Below are 26032 nucleotides of genomic sequence, written 5' to 3' on the forward strand. Positions count from 1 at the left end.
CTGGGGCCATCAATTGCAATTCTTTAATAATTATTGACTTTCGTTAAACGATAATTGGAATAAAGCTAAACGTTGAAGAAGTGTGTCCGTGAAAAATGTTACAAAGAATGCAATAGCTATTTACAGTTTGTGTTGCTCAGCGGCTCCACTTTCACTATAGAGAATTGCAGGCATTGCGCGGTAAATTGAGCTCTGACCTTGACCTTCACTGAACTTAAAATATGACAAGGGGTGGGAAAGTTTTGCCTGTCGCTAAACAATACTGCCATCTTCACTTTATGCTAAAAATCAATTAAGTTAGATTTTTGTTACAGGGAATGGAGTTTTTGTTCTCTCGATGACAGGCAAAGTTCTACGAGGCAATGGTAACATTCGGGAGGCAAGCGTCAGGTTGTGAACCAGAGTTTAGAAAATGTTTCTGAGGGTTAGGTCAAATTTAGTACTAAATTTTGAGAAAGATTCGGGCTCGAGTTTTTTTTTTAATTTATCGGACCGGAGTCGGGCCAAAAACTTTTAAAATTTATCGGGCCCTTGCCGGGCTTGGGCCAAGAATTTTGCATAACTTATCGGGTCGGGCCGGGCTCGGGCCGAAAATCTCTAAAACTTTTCGGGCCCGGGCTGGGCCGGGCCTAGGTACGTTCGGGCTGGATTGGGCTCGGGCCGAAAAATTCGGCCCGTGCAAGTCTCTAGTTTACATACAGGATTTTGTACATAAAGTTGATATACGTGTCTACGGTATATTAAAATATTAAATAATAGTAATTATATGTTTTAGTGCATGAGTATTAGTGAAATTTGCCTACCGCTGTTTTTCTTAAGAAGTAATTTGATTAAAATTAATAAAACTTTACCAGACCAAAGAGCATATTGAGAACTCAGTTTTACTCAAGAGATCTATTTGTTGCAACATAATACTTCATGTTGGTAGGCTTGTATGTAACTGTAATTAATGCATGTAACTGTATATAACTGTAACTATAACTTCTGTAACTAATACACATCCACGAATAAAGGACATAACAGAAATAAGTGCAGACTTATAATTTTCAACTAGCTGAACCTGCGCTCTCTACACAGCGCATCATTCACATATGAGCATGAATCTCCTTGTCATTCCTCATATCTGTATATGTCCCTTTACAGATACAAGTGAAGAACGCCTTCATAAAAATCGGCAAGGGGTATTATAAAGGGGAATTTTTTTCGACTATTTTTTTTCAATATCTTGCACCGTTTGCAAGATTTGAGCCCACTTGTGGTTGGAATTTCTAATTCATATATGACCAGTGTTTTCTTTCTTTTTGCATGTATTATGTAATAAGTAAATAAATTACACACACAATTAATTATGTCAGTTATATACGGAGTTCATTTAAAAAAAATGTCCAAGCAATGAAGATTCATCTTAGACTGGAGAAATGGTTATCCTTCGTTTTCTTATAATTTGGCCATGAAACAAACACCTGAGAGATATACAACCCCTATATACAAATATGTGATGTTGGAATATATAGAACTCGTAGGATATGAAGCTTTACTTTTTCAAAAATTTCAGTACTTCCAGTGTACCTCTAAAAAGTTAATAAAGAACTAATGGCCATGTTTTTCTAAATATTCATTAGAACTGGAACATGAACACAAAATTTGGAATCGACCAATGAAACCGGCACGTATCTAGCACTTGTGGGTTCAATATCTCATTGTCGAAAGGACTAGAGACAAACATATAAATTTTTCTGTAGGGACAAACATATACGCGTAAATCTAGTATTTTAATACATATAATAATTGGAATAGTTTTATTTTCGAGTGCTATTGTTTAATATTCGCAATATTGAAATTTTTGAACTTATATTTTTCACGCATATGTAAAAAAGATATCATTACTAGTAAAATTAACCTAATACAAACATTTTTAAAAATTTTTTCAATGTTTCCAATTTTTCCGGAAAGAAATCGAAAAAAAAACTGCTTTTTACCAACAGGTTCAAAATTTCCGGAAATTTTACAACACTAGTTCAGACACACTTGTAATTGATCCAGCATTGAATTCTGATGTTAGTTCCAACGCAGTTCGCTGCCTGTCCTGTTTTACCAGTCTGCTCAGCCTACAACGTCCGACATATGTAGTGAGGTGGGGGACGCCCAACACCTCGACGTTTGGATGTCGTTTCCCCTTGGTTTCGTCACTTGTTGAAGACACTCACCACAGCACTCCTCGAACACCTGTCAAGTCCTGCATTTTCCGAAATTCTCGTGCCGAGTGTTTCTGAATGAGTACTTTCTTCAAAATAATATTAAACATTATGGAAAGATTTTCGAGACATTCGAGTCGAGTTGAGATCTTTACGAGCTGTCTCGACTCAAAAATTCGAGTCGAGAAATACGTTTGTCTCGACTCGTCTCGAATTTTACAAAGTGTGTTTTGACTCGAATCTCGACTCGAATTCGAGTCAAGATTCGGGACATGTCTCGACTCGTGCGCATCTCTACTAATGGTATTATCTCTAATTTGTGGTGTACGGGGGTCTGCGGTGGATGTGGTAGAGCGTTCACCTCTGGTGCATGGGGTCCCTAGTTTGTCCGACAAGTGAACTTTGTGTTGGACAAACACCGTGTGCATGGGTTTCCTACTCTGGGTTCTCCAGTTTAATCCCAGTTTCTTCATTCATTTATCATCACCACCGTTTCCTTGAGTCTAGCCGGCATAACTGTGGGACGTAAAACTCAAAGATTACATTTCATTTCATTTGTGGTGTATGGATGAAATTTTACGATACATTGTGAAATAGTTTGGTTTTATCAACTCTATAGGTATTATACATTAGTACGTATTATGAGACCAGTAGGTATTTTTTTGTGAAACAAGTCCCTGGTCGCTCAGCTTGTAGTATTGCAGTAACAGGGCTTAAACTCGGTAATTGTTTCGTATTTTCGTCTTATTTAATGTTTTGTAACACCTTTAGTATTTTGCATATGGACTGATATGTGGTGAAAATTTATCAGTTAAAAACATGACAGTTTGTCCCCAACATTTTCTGAATACCATTATTTAATCCTCACAAGGAGCATCGACTGCACATACTTGCTTTACATGTGTTTTCCCCCTCTCTGAAACTAGTTGGTAGCTGCTATCCTTGACTAGTGTAGAAAACGCGATATATAAAAGTATGGTGACTGCAACATCTAATCCCACCCATTTCTGCTTCACTATTTTTCGTTTTGGAACATTTTTTGTTAAGAAATGAATGTCAAACATTTGAAAAAAAAATAACAAGATACTTTACTTTGTTTTTGTCTATATTGCAAATGCAACTCATACATATCAATGAATGGTGGCACACACAAACCTGTTATTATTTCTCCAGGTGGGCATTGTATTAAAGTTATGTCTTAACTTGAGGAGTCACTTCGCCAAATGAATCAAAACAACTCATATGCTGTAGAACAAAACAGTAAATGTCTTATTAGGTGAATACCTATTTGTCTGTTTCAACATCATTGTTTTACATACTATGTGATTATTTAATACTTATTACGCAATTTGCATTCTACAAAACCTCGCTGAAAGTATTCAAGGACTAGATTAAGATACGAAACTATCGCAATCCCAAATGTTATTGTAATTATTTTTCTTTGTCAGTACAACCAGAGTCGGGGGCCAGTGAAGTAATCCTGTAATCCTAACCTCTTGGAGATGAAATAGGTTGGTGAGGAACGGCCTATGCTGTGAGGGTTGATCTTGTATGATGGTCTGTGTTGATATTTTTAAAAAATCCGGCAATCTCCAAACATGAAGAGTTCCGGAGTTTGGATTGTTATAGTGCTGCTTATATGTACGATATAATTCTTTAAAGAAAGAAAATTCTGCAAATAAACTATGAAATGGGAAGGAATAAGCATGAATTATTGTTAGCAATTGCAAACAAGACCCAACTGATTATCAACTACAGCGCTATAAAAATATAAGCGGCACCTCCAGAAAACAGTGTCGCGTTAACGCGGGAAATTTGTAACTGCGTTCCGAAATCCATGAAGGAAATTTGAAAGAAATGGATTATCGATGGCCAGATTTTTGAATGTCAACCTGTAATAGGTCCCGTCCTCCATAACCTCGGTATTGTATACGGGCGTAAAACGCTAATGTTCAACTTTAACTACTTCTCACTGTCAGTGTAATATTCAATGGAAAAAAACTACTCAAAAATACCTAAATACACTGATCTGCCACTGAATTAGGCATACCTAACTAATATTGTGTCGGCCCTCCTCTGTCCTTAAGAATTGTAGCGATAAGGCGGGGTAAGAACTCTACCAGCTTCATGATGTCATCTGAAGATACTGCAAGTCATGCGTCTTCCACAGCGGCCCACACTTGGTCCATGTTCACTAGTGGATACTGTATGTTTCGTACAGTCCTTTCCACAACATCCCTTTAATGTTCCGATGGACTCAAATATAAACTGCAGGCGGGGGCCAGCATTCACTGGAGACTGGTAGAATGTTCCTCGGAACTAGTCAACTGTGCCTAAATACAATCTGGGATTTATCGGCTGGACAGTTGTCATATTGGAAAATGCCCGTCCTGTTGGCATGAACCGTGTACATGGTTCCCTAGGATAAACACATACATGTTGGCATTCAGAGATCCTCTTATGCGGATTAAAAGTCCCAGTAGTGCCTAACTGAAGGCACTCTACGTGCGTACGCCATAATAGACTTCCATCACCTTACACTGTTCCAACCTGACATGCAGGATGCATGACTTCATGTTGTCGCCAGATTCAGATTCTTCCATCGGCGCGATGGAACCGGAATCGGGACTCACAGCTTCAGGCTACTCATTTCCACCGTTCCATTTTTCAATATCTGTGCTTTCGAAACCATGCAAGGAGTTCAGTCCGATAATGGCCTGTGAAAGAGGTCTGCACGGGCTCGGACTTGAAAAGCAGGATTCGAGCCAGGCTCGGGCTGTAAATTTTTAAATACACAGCCATAATTCTCGGCCTTTTCGGGCCTAACTTTGAAAATATACTGTACAGCGGGGGACACTTCTAAATGGTACAGCCATATGGAGATTTACGGCTAAGGTGTACCATTTAGAAGTGTCCCTCGCTGTACAACTATATTATCGGACCGTTATTTCTAGAGAACTATTAAATCACATCTAAATTTGTAACTTGAAATGAAATGAAATCTTTAAGTTTTACGTCCCACGGTTATGCCGGTTAGGCTAAAGGAGACGGTGATTATGAGAGATGAGTGAAAGGGTGGAATGAAGAAAGTGGGAGGAAACGGGAGAACCCCGAGAAAACCCCGAGCACGGTGTTTGTCCACCACAAAGTTCACTTGGCGGAGGCTGGGATCGAACCTGGAACCCAAAGCACCAGAGGTGAACGCTCTACCACTGAGCCACCGCGCCCCCCATTTGTAACTTGAGTTGCACACACTAAAAATCTGATTATATCATTTGAGCAATTGAGAGAAAAGCTAACTGTGTAGTGGAGAGAAAAAATTACAGTAACAGATATGTTTAGCTTATCTATGAGTGAAAGTTTGAGCAGCAGAGTGTGGATTCCATTCTTTTTCTTCACAGCAATTAACAGTGACTACTTTAAGAACTGTCTGAAGTAGTTCAGTACACATTCATTTTCATAAGAATTTGCACATGTTGACTTTTTTTTTTTTTTTAATATTTGGAGTATTCATGCTTCAATTTCATGAAAATTTATATAAATGAAATTAAATATTTAGTTTAGCAGCCCACGATTATGCACCGAGGCTTAAAGGAGACGGAATTTAGACATATATAAATGAAAATGACCATTTTCTTTAGAGAATTCATATAGTTAGTAAGTGTAAAAAATGAAATGAAATAGTTTTACGTCCCACGATTATGCCGGTTAGGCTAAAGGAGACGGTGATGATGAGAGATGAGTGAAATAGGGGAATGAAAAAAGTGGGAGGAAACGGGAGAACTCCGAGAAAATCTACGAGCACGGTGTTTGTTCACCACAAAATTCACTTGGCGCGATCTGGAGTCGAACCAGGGGCCCCATGCACCAGAGGTGAACGCTCTACCACTGAGCCACTGCAGCTCCATGTAATAGGCACAGTCAGAAACAATATTAAGTATAGGCTGAAGGTATATGAAATTATAGATCCGGAAGGACAGATTCTCCATTTTTTAATCAGGAGGCGCGTCCTTCCAGTAGACGAATGGCCGTACTTTATTATTAATATAAAATGTATTCAAACATTTCAAATCAAATAAATATTTGTTTTTAAAATAAGGAACAATACAAGGAGCAATAAGGAACAAAGTACAAGGTATATTCATATATGATACGATCAGCGCCGTAGCGAGCATTACAAGATTGGGGGGAGGGATGAAACTTGAAATTGCCAAGTCTTGATTTAAAAAATGTCGTGTCTTGGTAAAAAAAAAAAAAAAGTGTTTCGAAAATCTTAGTCTCACTTTTACCAACCCTGCGGAAAATTTTACAGCAACCTTGTTTTCATATTCGTCCCATTCCGTGCCCCATCTGAGATACGAATTCGAACAACCCCCGTTTTCGAATAAAATTTCACACCTCAACTCAGAAACATTATCATCTCCCATGATGCACAACTGTTAATTCGACAACTTATGGCTAGTTTAGGTAATCTGCGCCAGTCAATTCTCTCTCTCTGCCTAGTATATTTTCTTTATTTTATTGTCTCCGAAACACCATTCCAGACAAATGCTTTTCGGTAGAAAAGTTAGAAACGAACCATCCCACTCTTGGACAAAGTGGGCAACATGCGGTAGTCAGGTCAATGAACCTACTTTGGAAATTTTCGTGCAATTTAGGTTACTGAGAGGGTGTAGTTTCTTCAACTATGCTGCCTTCTACTATGGCTCGTGCCATAAATAAGTCATCATCTGATCATATGGAAAACACCGCTAGTTGTTCTTGCCTGACATCTGTTTCATATTCATTTTAGCCAGTGACGGCGATAAAGGGCGCGCAGACCCCGCGGTGCGGGGGGGCATACTTGAGGGGGGCCTCTACAAGGTACGCTCAGCAAGGCATCTTTTACTTGTCATTTATAATTTTAATGCATTTTAAAAGCGTTTCTACACAGCTTATAATTAATTCTAACAGTTTCTAATTATTGTTAATTATCATGAACTGGAACAATTAGAGAAAAATGGAAGCGCGACTGATGAGCACCAAACATCAAAATTTCACAAGGCATGGTCAAAGCTCACACCTAAAAAAAAAAAAAAAAAAAAAAAAGATTGCCCCATCAACCTAGGTAAAGGCAGCGACTAGAAAAATGAACCCAACGGTAATTGATGACTTATCATGCTGTCTATGCTTCTTGCTTACTACTTTTTATATAACATTTCTATTTATTTTATAAACCTTACATAAATTATTACAAAATAAATAAGTCATTACAAAATAAATAGAAACATTATTTAAAAAGTAGTAAACAAGGAACATAGACAGCATAATAAGTCATCAATTACCGTTGAGTTCATTTTTCTAGTCGCTGCCTTTACCTAGATTTTTGAGTAATTCAAATTCTGGTCACATTGTAATTTCTATGGTTGGCAACACTGAGAATTCTTCCGATTTGTATTTTCGGGTGTAGAATAACATTATCTATTATTGTTGTAAGTTACATCTTATTACCTCTTTCCACTTACGAAAAACGGGCAAAAGAAAAATTATTAGTTTTTCAAAAATATTTAGTAGTCTGCTCCCTTAATTATTTCTAGATGTGTGAATGGCATTCATGTGTTTACATTGTTGAGTTATAGCATCACTAGGCATGATGTAATATTAATCGTTCTGTTTAATTAATTAATTACATATATGATCACCTCATCACTTAACAGAACAGTAGAAATAGTGACAATGACGGTTGCAAACAGCACTTGGTTTAATATGGATTTGTGATGTTTCCCTCAGTTATTGTTGCATATAATGTAGGAAGTTATCAGTATCATTGAAAGTTTGGTTCAATTTAGAAATGGTCGTACTTTTCTTATAGATTTTATTTATACACGGTATCCATAACTTTTAAAATCAAATTTATAGAGGTGATAGAGGAGTCCAATATACGCATTTTGAAATAGGAAACTGAAGGTCGAGAACGGCTAGTTCAAGCGCCACCCCATCTTGAAGTTGCAGCAGTCTGTAGGAACAAATACGTAAGACGTTTCAATAACAAATGTGTTTTATCAAGTCAATCACCTGCTTTATTTTGCATAGTTACATCTGAGTATCCCACCCAACCAGGTACATTCTAGGAACGTGCCATTTAAGTTCCATATGTACCGTTTACGTACCTGGTACTTGAAAAATGTACATTTCATATGCATAGCACGTGTCGCTAGGTACGTGCCTTTCGAGGAATTTCTGACACTTGAAAGGTACTTTTACATGCTTCACTGGAATGTGAGGAATGTGAATGGCACATACCCCATGTACCATGGCATGGTTGTGCGTAAGTTGCTTCGTATTGCAACTAGGGTTGCCAATTTAGCCACTTTGTGACGAGATCTGGCCATTTTGAGAACGTCGTTAGTCACATAATTTCCAAAGAGCCAATAGTGGCTTTTTAGCCATATGCTTTTCACTTCTATAGCCACTTTCTGAGTTTAGCCACATTGTAATATATTGTGTGTGTCATTTTGCAATTTTCTGACGTTTGATGCGTTCTCTAGGTTGTAACATTCTAAACCCCACTGGCAGAATTGTCCTCATAAAATTAGCATTGATGGTTATATTGTGACGTTACACAGCAGAGAATTAGTTCAAAACCTGTACGTTAAAACTAGACGTTAAATAAAATTTTCGGGAAGACGTAAGTTTAAGTATAAACTAACTCCTTAAAGAAATTCAGTCTGATAATATAGACATCCTTCAGGAAATGGTTATCCTTCCTTTTCCATTATTATTTGGCTATGAAACAAATGCCGGAGACATATACAACCGCTATATACAACAGTGTGGTGTTGGAATATGTACAGGTAATGATTAGGATGTGATGTTTTATTTTATTTTTTTGAAAGTTCAACACTTCCAATGTACCCGTAAAAATGTACTAAAGAAATAGTGCCCATGTTTTTCAAATATTCAATTAGAACTGGACAATCTACATGAAATTTGCAATCGATCAATGAAAACGTCATCTTTCTAGAGCCTGTAGTTTCTGAGATCTCATTGTCGAGAAACATATATGTGTATTTTAAAAGAGCTCCAAAGATGGCAGCACAATTCATTTGCATGTATTTCGGAGAAGGCTTACTAAAGGCAAAGGCCTTTGAACAATAATTTAAAAGGATAAACTTTGTGAAAAATATTTATTTCAGTAATTTATTTAAACTACACTCTTTTAAAAATATTTGTCTTTGTTATAAACGTGAAATCACAAATAACCGTAAATCAAAGGTTTGAATGCTAAGATTATAGGTTAGAGCTCGGTCGCTCGTAACCTCAATCACTGGCCATAGAGACGGCATAACCGTCTGCGGCCCGCCCATCCCCGGATGGGAATGAAAGCTTTGTGAAAAAAAAAATCGCTCGTAAAATATACGTGAATGAGAAGACGAAGTGCGCGGCACGCGTGTGTTAGTGCTCCGTAAATTTACGTGTTATTGTGAGGAAATAAAGACTTTCTTCATCCAGAAACTATCCAATTAGATACATAAACATTTATTGCAGTGTTTGTGATCATTACATGTGCAGTGGACAAGTGGAAGTGTCAGTGCTAGTTCTGTGTGCATGTTGCATGCTTTAGTTAGCGTAGTTAGGAGTAGCTAACAACAAAGCACAGCTAGCACTGAAGGCGCCATATTGAGGGTGACGAACAGTTTTGTTCAAGAAGTTGCGTTGCCCCGAGAAGACAGAACTCGAGAGCGCTCTTCTGATTGGTCGGGGAGACGCAAGCAAGGGAGCCAATCAGGGAGCCGCTTTTGCCGAGAACTTCATATAAATTTTTGTTCAAGAAGTTGCGTTGCCCCGAGAAGACAGAACTCGAGAGCGCTCTTCTGATTGGTCGGGGAGACGCAAGCAAGGGAGCCAATCAGGGAGCCGCTTTTGCCGAGAACTTCATATAAATATCAGACTCTTCACCAGGGGCCTAGTACAGGCAATTGGTGAATTGGCAGTTGATCTGTGGAGGACGACGCACTGAGAAGAGTACTACGTTTAAGAAGAACTGAAGATGCAGTTTGTTGCAGTAGAAGACGCCGTGACACACCGGGAAACCTTGCGGTGTTAACGAAGGTGTGGTCAGCAGCAAAGAAGAACTTACTCTTTGTTTAAAGAGTAAATATTAGAGAAGAGTTGTGTCAATAAAGAGAAAACTGATACAACACGTTTACACACACCGCTTCCTGGAGAAATAAGCATTGTTTTCCGTCGGCTGGACCCCCTATTTGTGAGTCAAGCTTCGCGCTGGCCATATAGGTTGTACAGCCTTTGGCGACAGTCGGCTGACGGGAACGCAATATTATCTCTTTGGGAAAGCATAGAGAAGCACCATACACAACTTAGAGATTCCTGTCTTTTAACTTGCAATCGCAACCGGCCCTTATTAGAGCCATGCCCCGCCCTCCAAAGAAGACGCCCAAAAGAAGAGCTGATGCAGCAGAAGCTGACAATACAAGATGTGATACCCACCCAGAGGACTCCAAGAGCAGTGGATTGGACACGTACGATCTAAGCATGGAGAAGCCAGAAGACAGAGATACTTTTATGGAGGTATCGCCTGTATACATCAAAAATGCAGAAGACGACGTGACTGCTGTCATCAGCCAGAGGATGGACCCCGGCGAGTTCTATGCCATGGAAGAAGGTGATCGAGTTAAGGTGTTCTTCAAATCAGAAGCAGCGAGGAATATCTTTCTCAAGATATTCCGCCCAAAACACTTTGGTCCATATACTTTGTTCCAAAGGAGACGCAGCCAAGAAGAAGTGCAGCAACAAGAAGAACGCCGGCACTCCGGCCCTTATGAGGACCACGAGAACCAGGGACCAGAAGACCCGCACGAAGATGATAGTGCCGCCCATCTAGAGAAAACTGGAACTGCACCAATCGATGCAGGATCAGTTGAACAAACAATAGGTGATTACTTCCAAGTTGTCCAAAAGAAGCACAAAAAGAAGAAAAACACTGGTGAGAAGCCTGCAAGTCAAGAAGCTAACAGCAATCACACACAGGAGAGAGCCAGACTCACACAGGAGGAAACCAATGACACACAGGTAGAAACCAAACGCACACAGGTGAAAACCAAGAGTTCCGGCTCTTACCAGGACCAAGGCAAACGTACAGCTACCAACCAGAAGTCATCAACCAACCAATCAGAAGACAGTACTGGATCCTATAACCGCCAACAGGGATGCCAATCACAAACTAGAAGCTCTTCAAGCTACCATCCTACAAGCAACCAATCAGAAGCAAGCACTGTTCCCAACAACCACCAACAAAAGAAGAAGTCACATAACACAAACAAGAAGCAGAATACGTTCACATGTGTGATAAAAGGTTTTCCCGCCAACAGAGATATCAAGAATCTCGAAGAAGAACTGAAGAGACAAAATATTCACTTTAGTTCACTAACTAGAATAAAGTCTCAAAATGGCCCAACGCCACTTGTTCGACTATTCTCCACGAACCCAGAAGAAATAAGCCAATTACTCACACACGGACTGAAGACAGCATCAGGTACATACAGAGTGGAACAGTCGAAGAATCAAGCACGCCCTCTTCCCTGTTGGAACTGCTATACATATGGCCACCTAAAATATCAATGCGCAAACAAGAGAGTTTGTCACAGGTGTGGTGACTCCCATAACGACCCATGTACTCTGCCAATAAACAGGAACTACTGTGCTACCTGCAAGGAATCCGGTCACAGGACAGGGAGTGGGGAGTGTCCTGAGCGACCAAAAGCCACCAACCAGAAGTACATACAAAGGTTCATAACAGAAGAAAGTTTCAAGACGTCCGGCCCTTATCAGAGACAGGACCAAACCAGCAGCCAACAACACAACAGAGACGCACAGGCGCAAGAAGAATGCATCCAGCCACCACCAATACCAGCAATAGAAAAGGCAATAGAAGAAGCAACACATAAAATCATAACATGGGTCACCTCAATACTGACAGTCACAACACCAGCGGCAGCCCGGCCAAAACTCACAGAAACAATAGCTACAGCCACCAGAAACATCTTTCAGCTAACAATAAATACACTAACCACGACGGATGGTCAGCTGTACATCACCAAGCCAAAAACAGTAAAACAGAAGCCAAAAAGCAGGGGGAACAGCGAGAAAGCAAAAGAACCACTGGAGGAGAAGAGCTAGAATGCTGTGACCACTGCAAACCGATGACGTCAAGCGAGGCCAAGGACCAAGATCAAGGACTTGCATGTTCAAAAAATAACAATTCTCCCACTAACAAAATGCCACCCAAATACAGACAACACAGATTTGCATTAAAAAATTAACAGATTTCAAGCTAGGTTTGCAAAATAACATATAATTTATTTATTTATTAAATACAGACACTTTTACATGGATTTTGGCCACCCTTAAACTGTGGTTTTGCCATGTAAATACTATTGCATGCAGCATGACCGATAAAGGGGGTTTTTTCCTGGTTTCCAGGTTTTTTGTCCCTCTATCAAACACAAATAACTTCATTCGCGCTTTCCTATCTTCTTGTTTACCCTTCTTTCCTTCTATTTTCACACATTGACAAACTCGCGTGTAAATGTCTTTCGTTAAAGATAGAAACCGCGGCATACACCTACACCCGACAGATACTTTAGTGTACTAATTGCATGTGAGGAGAGGCATGTAGATAGATGGTTGATGCCTTACTCTCTGTCAGGGCGCGGGCTTTCCCGAGGGGCGTCCTTATTTTTAACTTTTCTGTTTTCTGTTAGGGGCCTAGTAGATTGGCATCTGAGAGAAGAGCTATGTGCGTCATTATCAAGATTGAAGCCGAGAGAAGAAGAGAAAACACCGTGACACACCAGTAAACCTTGCGGTGTTAACTGAGGTGTGCTCATCAACAGGAGAGAGATCTCAGCGCTGAGATACACAACGACTCTACAAAGAGTCTTCTTAGAGAAGAGTGTGCTTACTTTATTTTTAATAAAGAAAAATCTCACACCACACTTACACACACCGCTTCCTGTGGAAATAGGCATTGCTTTTCGTCGGCTAGACCCCCTATTGTGAGTCAAGCTTCGCGCTGGCCATATAGGTTGTACAGCCTTTGGCGACAGTCGGCTGACGAGAACCCAATACTATCTCCTCGGGATAGCATTAGAGAAGCAAAAAACACTAAAAAATTAGTAACTAAAAGGCCCTTTCAAGGACCATTCTACCCAACCTGTGACATAGTGACGTTTAGTGTACCCAACAAGTGTGGCCCTTATCAGGACCAAGTGTTTAGTGACAAAAATTAGAAGTGATAAGTGATACTAACAATGCCGCGCCCAAGAAAGAAGACTCCAACAAGGAAGGAACCCACTGTGCGTGACCACACGGAGCAGATAGAAGTTGATCCCTACGAGAAAGCCGACCTAGACATCGCCCAACTACTCGGCATAAACTTAACGCTTGCCAGCATAAGCAGCAGATGCAACTCAATCAGGGACATCAAGGACCTAGTAGCAAAGAAGATGGACCTTGCAGGCATACACTTCAAGAAGACTGGACACAGAGAAGTTACTATTGCATTCCCCAACCTTGTTACTAGGGACTTGTTCAGGCGACTCTTCAAACCAAGTGAATTCGGCACCCAGGCTCACTTCAAGACCTTGTTTGAAGAAGCCTACAACATAGAAGAAGACTCCCACCAAGAGCAGACTACAGACCAACAGAAGAAACAGTCTCCAGAAATAAATGAAACACCCGAAGGCGAGAAATCCACACCTAGAGATTCCAATGTACATGAAGCTCCAGAAGAAGCAGACGGCTTCACGGTTGTGAAGCCAAGAAGACAAAAGAAAGAAACCACCCAAGAAGATAAACAACTGCACGGCGGCCCTTTCCAGGACCACACATACAGAGAACGACCAACCAACGCAAGATCAGACCGGGACCACTCTTCACCCCTGCAAACCATTGAAGCAAACAAAGAGACATCCTCAGCTGTTCAAGAATCCAAAAAGAAGAAACAAACCAGAAGAAATGACTCCACCTTCACCTGTGTTGTAAAAGGCGTACCCACCAACCTAGAAATACAGGATATTAAAGCAGAACTCAAGAGACAAAAACTAAACATCCGTAATGTGACCAGAATCAGAACAGATAAAGGACCAACCCCACTACTTAGGATTTTTTCTGACAACCCACAGCAAGTAAATCATCTGCTACAAACCGGTGTAAATTTATACCAGAAAAACTACCTTGTAGAAACTTCCAGGACGCTCCCTAGGCCGATGCCATGCCATAACTGCTACCAGTACGGACATTTCAAGTACTGGTGCAAAGTAGAGAGAGTTTGCAACCGATGCGGAAAACAACACAAAGAAGAATGTAAGGTACAACGAAAGAATATCTTTTGTGCCACATGCATCAGCGACTCACACCGTACTGGTGGCAGTGGCTGCCCAAAGAGACCAAAGCTGAACCAACCAAGAAGACCACCTCCACTTATTACAATAGAAGACGAACCAAACCTAACAGGCTCTTTTCAGGACCAGCACTCAGGAGATACATCCGAACCCATCATAGCAGATACATCCGACCCCACCATAGAAGAAACTCTGGACAATAGAATGAAGAAATGGATAAAAGAAGAAATTGAAATAGCCACAAATAAAATAGTAACGTGGATGTCATACATTCTCACTTCAACTGGAAGCCAACAACAGCACAAAAACCTCACCATAGCAATGCAAGCAGCATCAAGAAAAATATTCGGAAACTCAATAAACGCTATCACAACTACATCAGGAAAAATTTACATCAGCAGGACATTCGCAGATACTGTGAAGAGACCCCCAACAACAGACGGCCAACCAACAAAGCAAAAGGAGCAGTGCGGGGATACAGTGAGCAGGGGTAATCAACGCAACTGTGACTAATGCAAACCGATGACGACCTGGCGAGTCCATGGACAATGAGTACAGATATGCATGCTTAAAAAATAACAGATGTCCCACTAACAATACATCTCCCCATTACAGACAACACAGATTAATAGTAAAATTAACAGATTAAAGTTAGGAATTAATAGACAATAACAAATAATTTATTTATTACTACAGACGTGTTTACATGGATTTTTGCCACCCCTTTACAGTGTGGTTTTGCCATGTAAATTGACTATTGCATGCAGCATGACCGATTGGGGTTTTTTTCCTGGTTTCCAGGTTTTTTATCCCTCTATCAAATCTCAAAATGTGAAAAAACTTCTCGTGCTTTCCTATCTTCTTTTTCTTACCCTTCTTTCTTCATATTTACACAACTCAGATTCGCGTGTAAATGTCTCGAAAAAGATAGAAACCGCGGTACACACCTACCGACACATGCTTTAGGTTTACTAACGCATGCAGGAGAAGCACGTAGATTTAGGTTGGTGCTTCACTCACGGGGCGAGCTTTCTTGCTAAGGGGCCCTCTGTATTCTAGCTTTTCTGTTTCTGTTTCTGTTTCAGGGGCCTAGTAAGTAGGGATCAAGGGAACCGTCCCTCAATATAGTTATCCTCTCGTATTCTTGTGTGAAAATGGCTGGCTAAAGCAGTGCGGGAGTGCCGATATAGTATTACGCGTACTCGGGAGTGCTTTGGGGTACGGATTTAGGCCCTTACCCTTTTAGGGGGACCTAACCCTGAAGAATTAGGTTAGAGGTACCGTCCTCAAATAATAAACTAGAAATACGAGGAACGTGTATTAGAAGAAACCGGCCCTTTCAAGGACCACGCAGGACGCTCGGCGCCTGGAATTAATTGATAGTGTCGTTCTCTGAGGGGTAACATATCTGATTAAAAGTACAACGTTCAAGATAAATATCGCAGTGTAAAGTGCCTTACACGCTCAACTAAACGCGACGAGTGGTCAAAGTGCCATAAACTAAGTGACTATCAATACAAGTGTAACAGTGCTAAATCGAGATGGCCAGGCGGAAGAGGAAAGCGGCATCAGACACGGAAGTAGGATGCATCCCGGAGCGACTACAAACAGCCAAGGAGGTGATCAGGTCAGACAGTCATCAAGACACAGGTCAGTCAATTAGTATCAAGACAAATGACATCAGGGATAGTAGACACAGGCGGAATTTGTCATTAGATGATAAGAACATAAGTCAAGTTAACATCAGTCCTACAAACGTTGATATTAGTAGTAGCTGCTCAGACACAGATGTAGAGTCGGACTTTTCTAAAAACATCACATGTAGCACATCAGACGATTCTAGCGACACCACTTGCGAGACAACTTACTCTAGCGCACTACAGAAATCACCCAAGATTAGACAGACGACACAAACACAGAACACAACACGAAAGAAACCACTAACAAGACAATATCCTTACATCACAGTTACAAACAGAGAAAATTTCAGTGACATCTCAAGAAAGTTTGGAAATCTCACCGCGACAGTTACCAGTCAAGGCTTCAGGTTAAACGTGTGGAATGAGATAGCTTACAAGGAAATACTAGCGTACATACAGGAAAACAAAATAGCTCATTTCCACACAGCACGAAACAACGCAAAGCATGCCAGGGTGGTAATTAGGGGGTTACCAGTCGACATGCCCACTACAGACGTGCAGGACTACATAAACAGGGTTTTACAGTCAACAGGGGTCACAGTGCACCAAATGTCCAAACGGGTGTACAGTGACAAAAACAAGAAAACCGAGGGAAAAGAAAAAGTTCCAATGCCACTCTATCTCGTTAAGTTGCCCGATAATAAACTAAAGGAAAAGCTCGTGAACTTGCCGCATATTTTGCATTTAGCAGTCAGATTCGAGGAGTATAGGCCTTCCCCCCAAGATGTAATTCAATGCCACAGATGTCAGAACTTCCAGCATTCTGCGGCCGGCTGCAATCTCCAGCCCAGATGTGTTAAATGTGGACTTGAACACTGGACGAAGGATTGCAAAAAGCCCAGAAGCGAACCACCAACCTGTGCTAATTGTCGAGGCCCCCACCCCGCCAATTACAGAGGCTGTGAGGTGTACAAGAAGATTCTGGCCAGAAAATCTGGCAACTTGCGAGATGGAAGGGCTGCAAGAACGAGAAAAACAGAAACGACACCACAACAAACCAACACAATGACCCAACAAAAGCCAAAATCAACCCAACCAATCCCTCAACCTTCTACCTCCAACCAAACAACCCAGCAACCTAACCAACCGAAGAAGTCATACCAAAGATCAAAGCCAACTCGAAAACACGCAATATACACATCTAGCAGTGACACAGAAGACGAAACCACACCAACACGTACACAGCCACCAAAACAACACAATAAAAATAAAAACGAACCCATAACTAAACCACAAACAGAAAACTATACAGACATTGTCTCTAAATCATTAGGCCTGTTTCCTAAAATTGTAGATAATAAAAATGTAGACTCGGTAATATTTCATTTAAGAGACTTTATAAATAATCTGTTAATTTGGGCGGGCAGAGTTGCAAAGAAATCAACATTAGATCAGCAAACACAAACACATTAAAAAAAACAGCAATGGGCAGCTTAAATAGAAAACGAACAACACTCAGGATACTAGCCTGGAACGCAGAAGGGTTGACGGAGAAAGTAGACGAGCTAGGTGATTACATTGAACAAAACAAAATAGACATTGCATTAATTAGCGAAACACTGCTGAACCCGCTAACTAAAACAGCAATCCGAGGATATGCAATATACAGAAATGATAGGCATACAATAGGCAACAACTTAGGCACAATGGTAGCAGTCAAGAAAAACATAAAACATGCAGAGATAATCCTACCCACCCTCAATACTATTGAGGCTACTGGCATCAAAATATTTGTGAACAACCAACACGTTAACATTGTCTCCGTGTATAATTCCCCCTCTAAACAAATCGACACAGAAGACATCAGAAAACTAGCCAATACAAGTAGTTCAATAATACTAGCAGGGGATCTTAATAGCAAACATCCTCACTTCTGTAGCAGACAATCCAACAACAATGGTAGAAAACTATATAACTTCTTGCAAGGATCTCCCTTGCAGATCCTATCCCAATTTCAACCGACTCACTACCCTCACAACGGAAACGCGCCGGACGTACTAGATTATGCCTTACACAAAAACATTAACTCAAGACTCACTATACAAGTAGGAAACGAATTAGACTCAGACCACCAACCCATTATAATAACAATAAATGGCGAACCAGACCTGGAAAAAATTAAAAAAGCACTGAACTACAGAAAAGCTAACTGGGATCTATTCAAAAATACAATAGATGAAAACTTACCAGGCGAGTATCCTATACACACAAAAGAAGATTTAGAAAAAGCAGTTAACACACTAACTAAAGCTATACAATTAGCAACTAACAAATCAATACCATTAATAGACAATAATAAACATAGCAATAAATTACCTAATGTAATTCAGGAGTTAATTAAAACCAGAAATAAACTTAGAAGAGCATATCGAAACCATAGAGACCAAACTCTTAAAGCTCAGATAAATCAATTAAGACGAATAATAAAAGAAGAAATTAGGAGATACAAAATGTATACCTGGGATAAAAAAGTAGAAAGCGCGAATTTCAAAGATAACAGTATATGGAGAATAACTAAAACTTTAACCAAGCCATACACACCCACCCCTTCCATACATGGGGAAAATGGGCTAGTCTTTACTGATGAAGATAAGGCCAACACCCTAGCTGATACACTAGAAAAAACTTTCAAACCCAATGAAAATGACGAGTTCAGACAACATGACAGGCAAGTTAAAAGACAAGTAAACGAACTGCTAGAAAGTCAACCATTAACCTCAGCAAGAAAAACAAACAAGAAAGAAGTGTACAAAGTAATAAAGAAACTAAAGCCTTTCAAAGCTGCAGGTCCTGACAACATTCAAAATATTTGTATCAAAAACCTCTCACCAAAAGGAATTTCTTTTCTAGTCAAAATCATAAATGCAATAATGAAACTAGCCCACTTTCCCACTGAATGGAAAACAGCAAAAATAGTTGCATTACCGAAACCAGGAAAAGATCCTAAATTTCCACAAAACTATAGACCAATTAGCTTACTGAACACACTAGCTAAACTAACCGAGTCAATTATATTAGCAAGAATAAAACAACACATACAAAACTACAATGTGCTAATAAAAGAACAGTTCGGCTTCAGAAACCACCACTCTACTACACACCAACTAGTTAGAGTCATAGAATCAATTACAGATAAATTCAACAAAAACCAAAGTGTAGTAGCAGTATTTCTAGACATAGAAAAAGCTTTTGACAGAGTATGGCAAACGGGTCTTATATATAAGTTAAATAACATTGGCCTACCTGATATTTATGTTAAGCTAATCTCTTCGTACCTGAAAAACCGTAAATTCTATGTATCAGTTGTAAATTCCCAATCTACCCATCGCAGAATAGAAGCAGGTGTCCCCCAGGGATCTCTCCTAGGGCCAGTACTCTTCAGTATCTATGTAAATGACATACCAAAACATAAAGACACCAACATAGCGCTCTTTGCAGATGACACATGTATATATTCTCATAGCTGGCAACCAAATCAGGCAGTAAAATATATCCAGAGACACATTCCGACACTTGAAGAATGGTTTAACAAATGGAAAATAAAAATAAATAGCACTAAATGTGAGGCTGTATATTTCACAAAACGTAAAAAGAGCCCTACCACCAACGTTGAAATTTTTGATAATCCAATAAACTGGTCTAATAAAGCAAAATACCTCGGTGTCACCTTGGATAGAAACCTAAATTTCAAAGAACACACCAAGCTACAAATAGGCAAGGCCACTGGCCGACTTTCCGAACTAAAACCGCTATTAACAAGCCAAAACATTAGTAGAAATGCAAAAGCAACGCTATACAAAACACTTATAAGACCGATACTCATATATGCAGCCCCTGCTTGGGGACATGCACTAATAGGAAATATGAAGAAATTACAGACATTTCAAAATAAAATCATAAAATTAATCACAAACTGTCCTAGGTATACTAGATTAAAACCATTACAATATAGTATGAACATCCTGCCCATTGCTGAAGTAATAAAGACACAAGCGAAAACACTTTACAACAACAAACATAACATAAATAACACTTTAATAAATAAACTTGGCACCTACACAATAAACTCCTACACCAAACACAAGAGACCACTACACCTAATACTAAACCCATAAAAGCTTCTATTACTCAGAGGATAGAGAAAAACCTATCTTAAGCTAAAGGTAAAATATTTAAAAATGTACGAGCGTATACGTATGTAGGTGTGAATGCATGTGTAAGTATGTAAGTTTGTATGAGTGAGTATATGTATGTGCACTTGTGTATACGAATATCTATATGTTTATGATAGTGTGCGTATGTCCGAGCGTGTATGCGTGGATATGTACATGAATAACATTGTATATATGTGTATATATGTATGTGTGTGCGTATGTATACTATAGACGCAAAAAAAAATTCAAATACATGTATGTATGTGTGTAGTGTGTATGTATATATATATAAAAAAAATAAATAAAAATAAAAATAAAAAAAATATAAAAAAAAATATAATAATAAAAATATAAATTAAAAAAAATAATAAAAATAAAAAAATAATAAATAATAATAATAATAATAATTAAAAAAAACTAAACACGTAACATTTCATTGACCAAACGAGAAACAATAGGGTAATACAGTATGTTTGTGTATAAGCATATCAATATATATGTACAAATATGTATATAACTAGCACAAATTGACGAATCTGGGTAACAGAAATATACAATAGACACTAATAACAAAAGCAACCTAAGTTTCTCTTTTCAGGAATAAATCACGACGACCAGGCGAGGCAACGGAACAAGCAGCAGAATTGCATGACATAATAAAAAAATAACAAAGTCCCCACTAACAAAACACTTCCATACTACTGACAACACAGACATGACAACAGATTAAATATTAATAAACTGCAGAAGTAGCATTATAAAGATACAACTACAGACTTATTTACATGGATTTTCACCACCCCTTCAAGTGTGGTTTTGCCATGTAAATTGCCTATGCATGCAGCACGACCGACAAGGGGGTTTTTTCCTGGCTTCCAGGTTTTTTGTCCCTCTATCAAAACAAAATAACTTCTCTCGCGCTTTCCTATCTTCTTGCTTACCCTTCTTTCTTTCTATCTACACATAATACCAGATTCGCGTGTAAATGTCTTCCGTTTAAGATAGAGGCCGCGGTACACACACTCCCCACCGACAGATACTATAGGTTACTAACAGCATGGAGGAGAGGCATGTAGAATGTTGGTTGATGCCTTACTCACTATCCAGGACGCGGGCTTTCCTGAGGGGCGTCCTTACTTATAAATTTTCTGTTTCTGTTTCTGTTTCTGGAGCAGTGAGGATGTTGGAGCTGCCGTCGATAACCTTCTTATGACTGTGGATACCTAACGGTGACAACTAAGCAGTCGCTACTCATTGAGAAGCTTACTGTGCTGCAGAGCTAAGAAGAATGAAGATTTGAAGCAGTTAGACGCCGAAAGAAGAGACTCAATTTAAGTGTTATTAACAGGATAGTCTTTTAAGATAATCCTGCTTTAAAGAGAAGAGACTGTTTTGAAATAAAAATTGCTTCAACACACACTCACACACACCGCTTCCTGGAGAAATAAGCATTGCTTTCCGTCGGCTTGACCCCCTATTGTGCGTCAAGCTTCGCGCTGGCCATATAGGTTGAACAGCCTTTGGCGACAGTCGGCTGACGGGATCGCTCTGTTATCTCTCTGGGATAGCATTAGTGAAGCACCTACACAAAAATAGAGAGACTTTCCCTCAATTAGTTTCCGGCCCTTATCAGGCCCACATTCACCATGCCACGTCAAAAGAAGAAGTCACCCACAAGAAGATCGGGAAGGGAGCCATCCCAAGCCCGCAGAGACTGCAGCGAGGACTCAAGAAAGAAGAAGACGTCCACATACCAGACGAAAAACACTCCAAGAGAACCCTCCAGGGAAGAAGAAATAGGACGAGAAACTCCCAGCAAGAGAGAAGTAAATGAAGAAAGAAGAAACGACCAGCAACAGCCAGACACTCCATCTGCGCAACAAGAGGCAGTGCCAAAAGTGAAACTCTTCGAAGTCACTTACACAACAGAAGAAGTTATTGACATTATAGCTGAAAAGATGGACACCTCAGAAGTACGCATCACAAATAGAGGATACAAGAGGTTCAGGATTGACTTCGCCACACCAACAGCACGAGATGTTTTCCTGCGCATCTTCGAAGCCAAACACTTCGGTGACAAAGCAATAATGCTCCACTCCAGAAGACAAGAAACAACAGAAGCCACCACACCAGAAGATGTGACATCCAAGACTCCCGGCCCTTTCAAGGACCAGACGTCCCCACACCCAAAAGTAGACAATGAAGTCAACGAACCAGGTGCCGAAGAAGAGTTCACACTAGTGACAGGCAAACGCAACAAGAAGACGAAAGCAGACTCGCCGTCGCAGCAAGATGAACCACAAACCAAGAAGAATGAAGACAACAAGAGATCCCACCGAAAGCGACCAATATTCACGTGTGTTATCAAGAAAGTACCAGTCACCACAGATGTTGATAGTTTCAAATCTGAGTTAAGGAAACTGAGAGTCAACTTCACAAATGCAGTGAGGATTCAAACACAGAAAGGACCAGCACCCTTACTCAGATTGTTCTCAGAAGATCCCGTTCAAATAAATAAATTGATAACCCACGGAATCTCCATAGGGACGACACACCACAAAGTCGAAACATCCAGAGCACCGCCACGGCCGATGCCGTGTTACAAATGCTACCAATATGGTCACCAGAGAGCTCTGTGCAAAAACAGAAGAGTGTGCCATCGTTGCGGGAAGGAACACGAAGACACCTGTAGCAACCCAATTGACAGCAACTTCTGTGCAACGTGCGGGAAAGCAGGCCACAGAACAGGGAACAGCAACTGCCCAAAAAGACCACGTCAAACTCGAACCATAGCTGTGAAAATACTAACAGAAGACCAGATTGCTCAAAAAGAAGAAACTGCAAAACAGCAAGTTTTAGACGATGGCCCTAGTAACGACCAGAGCAGCAAACAAGAAGAAAGAAGAAATAAAGAAGAAACGCCCAGAGTTACCACTCAAGAAGAGAAAATTGCTGAAACCCTCCAGAAACTTATTGATGACGCCATGCATATAGTCACCAACAGAGTTATCAAATGGATTACTTCAGTCTTAGCCTTGACAATAGAACCGGCAAACCATCAACGACTAAACAGAGCAATACAGGAAGCCACAAAGAAGATCTACAGGCAATCCTTCAACCCCATTTTAACAACAGATGGGCAGTTATACGTTCCTTCTTTGCAGCGCATCACTGGAGCCAACGCAGAATAACAAAAAAAAATTCTGCAGAGAGATGACGACACTAGCACCGACCAAAGGATCAAGAAGACGGCCAAACTTGCATGTTAAAAAATAACAGTCTTCCCCACTAACAAAACACCTCCCAAATACAGACAACACAGATAGCTTACCATATACAGATAGGTTTTAGAAATTTAAATTAAAAGCATAAAATAACTTAGTAATTTATTAATACAGACATTTTTACATGGATTTTCACCACCCTTCTCAAGTGGTTTTGCCATGTAAATACTATTGCATGCAGCATGACCGATAAAGGGGGTTTTTTCCTGGTTCCCAGGTTTTTTGTCCCTCTATCAAACACAAATAACTTCTCTCGCGCTTTCCTATCTTCTTGTTTACCCTTCTTTCCTTCTATTTCACACAATGACAGATTCGCGTGTAAATGTCTTTCGTAAAAGATAGAAGCCGCGGCATACACCTACACCCGACAGATTCTTTAGTGTACTAATTGCATGTGAGGAGAGGCATGTAGATAGATGGTTGATGCCTTACTCTCTGTCAGGGCGCGGGCTTTCCTGAGGGGCGTCCTTATTTTTAACTTTTCTGTTTCTGTTTACCCACATCACAGTGCTCTGGAAGCACTCACTGCGTCCGGAGTGCCTAGAAATGAAAAATAGCTCCCTCCCACAATAAAAACCCAGGAAACGGCAAAAAGAAAAATAGGCCGGCCAGGAGCACGCCCAAAAAGCTCCTGGCAACAGGTTAACGCGAACCAACCAACCATTAATATCTTACCAGCCATACAGCGAACTGATAGAACTGTAAAAACAGCCATAGTGTTTGTAATATATACATCGCAATATTAAAATCCGGCCCTTACAAGAGCCACACAGTGAACTCTCATACCAACTATCAATTAGTGCTCTGGCCCTTTCAAGAGCCACAGAGTGAACTCATTACACCAACATATGCTATTAACTCCGGCCCTTACTAGAGCCACCCTGTGAACATTGTACATAATATTAGTGCTTTGGCCCTTACAAGGACCACAAGTGTTTTCCGATAATCCTAGTGTGAGACATTGAGAAACTAGTGTCTACGACTGGCCCTTTCGAGAGCCACAGAAAGAAATCGAAATGCCTTTACAGGCTAAACGTACGCGTAAACCAATCCAAGACAGCAAGAACATTTTGAAAAAGTACAAAGCGCTGAAGTACACGCCCATTGGGCCTGTGCCAAAGAAAAGAGTGGTGCCACCCTCCCCCCGAATTATCCCAGAGCCAATGGAGCCTCTACCCACCCACAAACCCACGAAGGACAACCAGCCAGCACCGAAGACAACGAGTCAGGAGGTCTTCCCCCCCCCTCCCAACCCCACCCCAAGTGGAACAAGCAAACAAGACTAGAGAAGCTGAAACTGACAGCGCGAAAGCAGGTCCGTCAAGAACGTCAAATGACGACACATCAGGATATATCACCCCCAAGAAAACGTTCAGACCAAAAACATCATTGTGTGCAACCATCGCTTCTGTAGTGCAATTCAGAAACCAGTACTCGGTGCTTCGACAGCAAAAACTTGACAGAGAAGCAGCAGCGGAAGAGGAAGAGGACGACGAAACAGCAATCTCAGAGAAAATCGAGAAGATGGACATCATCCAAGAAACGGGAGAAAGCCCCAAAGAAATCCCCCTCCCGAATCTCGCAACGAAGAAGATACCGCCAATATACATATACGGCATCAAGAACAGAAGTACATACGTCCAGACCTTGGCTGCCACATGTACAGAACCCCCAGAGGCTTTTCACAACAAAGATTTTATAAAAATACACTGCGCCAATATGCAGGACTTCCAGAAAATCGACGCCTACTGCCTCCAAACAAATGCATCGTACTCCACGGAGCTACCAAAATCAAACAGACCTCTCAAAGTGGTAATCAGGAAGCTGCCACTTGACACATCACCTGACGACATACATAAAGCCTTAGAAACATTGGGATACACCCCCGCTGCGGTCTCCCAACTCAGAGGCCGACCAGACGAGAAGGGAGTCAGACCACTCTTTCCGCTGTTCTTGGTCTCTCTCCCAAAAACAGCCACCAACTCCGACATATATAAAGTTCGCTTTCTACTCCACTTCAGAGTAGAGATAGAACCGTACAAAGGCACAGACATGCTGCAGTGTTTCAGGTGCCAAAGGACAGGTCATTCCCAGCTGACCTGCAATGCCACTCCACGCTGTGTCAAATGTGCAGGACCCCACCACAACAGAGAGTGCCCCAAAACATCAAGGGAAACACCAGCCAAGTGTGCTAACTGCCAGGGAGCCCACCCTGCAAATTACCAGGGCTGTGACTACCTCAAGAAGGCAAAACAGAAGAGAGGCAACCAACGATTCCCCCCACCCCAGCCGCCAGCA

Source organism: Thermobia domestica, chromosome 7, assembly GCF_964235325.1.
Source record: "Thermobia domestica chromosome 7, izTheDome1.hap1.1, whole genome shotgun sequence".
Lineage (NCBI taxonomy): Eukaryota > Metazoa > Arthropoda > Insecta > Zygentoma > Lepismatidae > Thermobia > Thermobia domestica.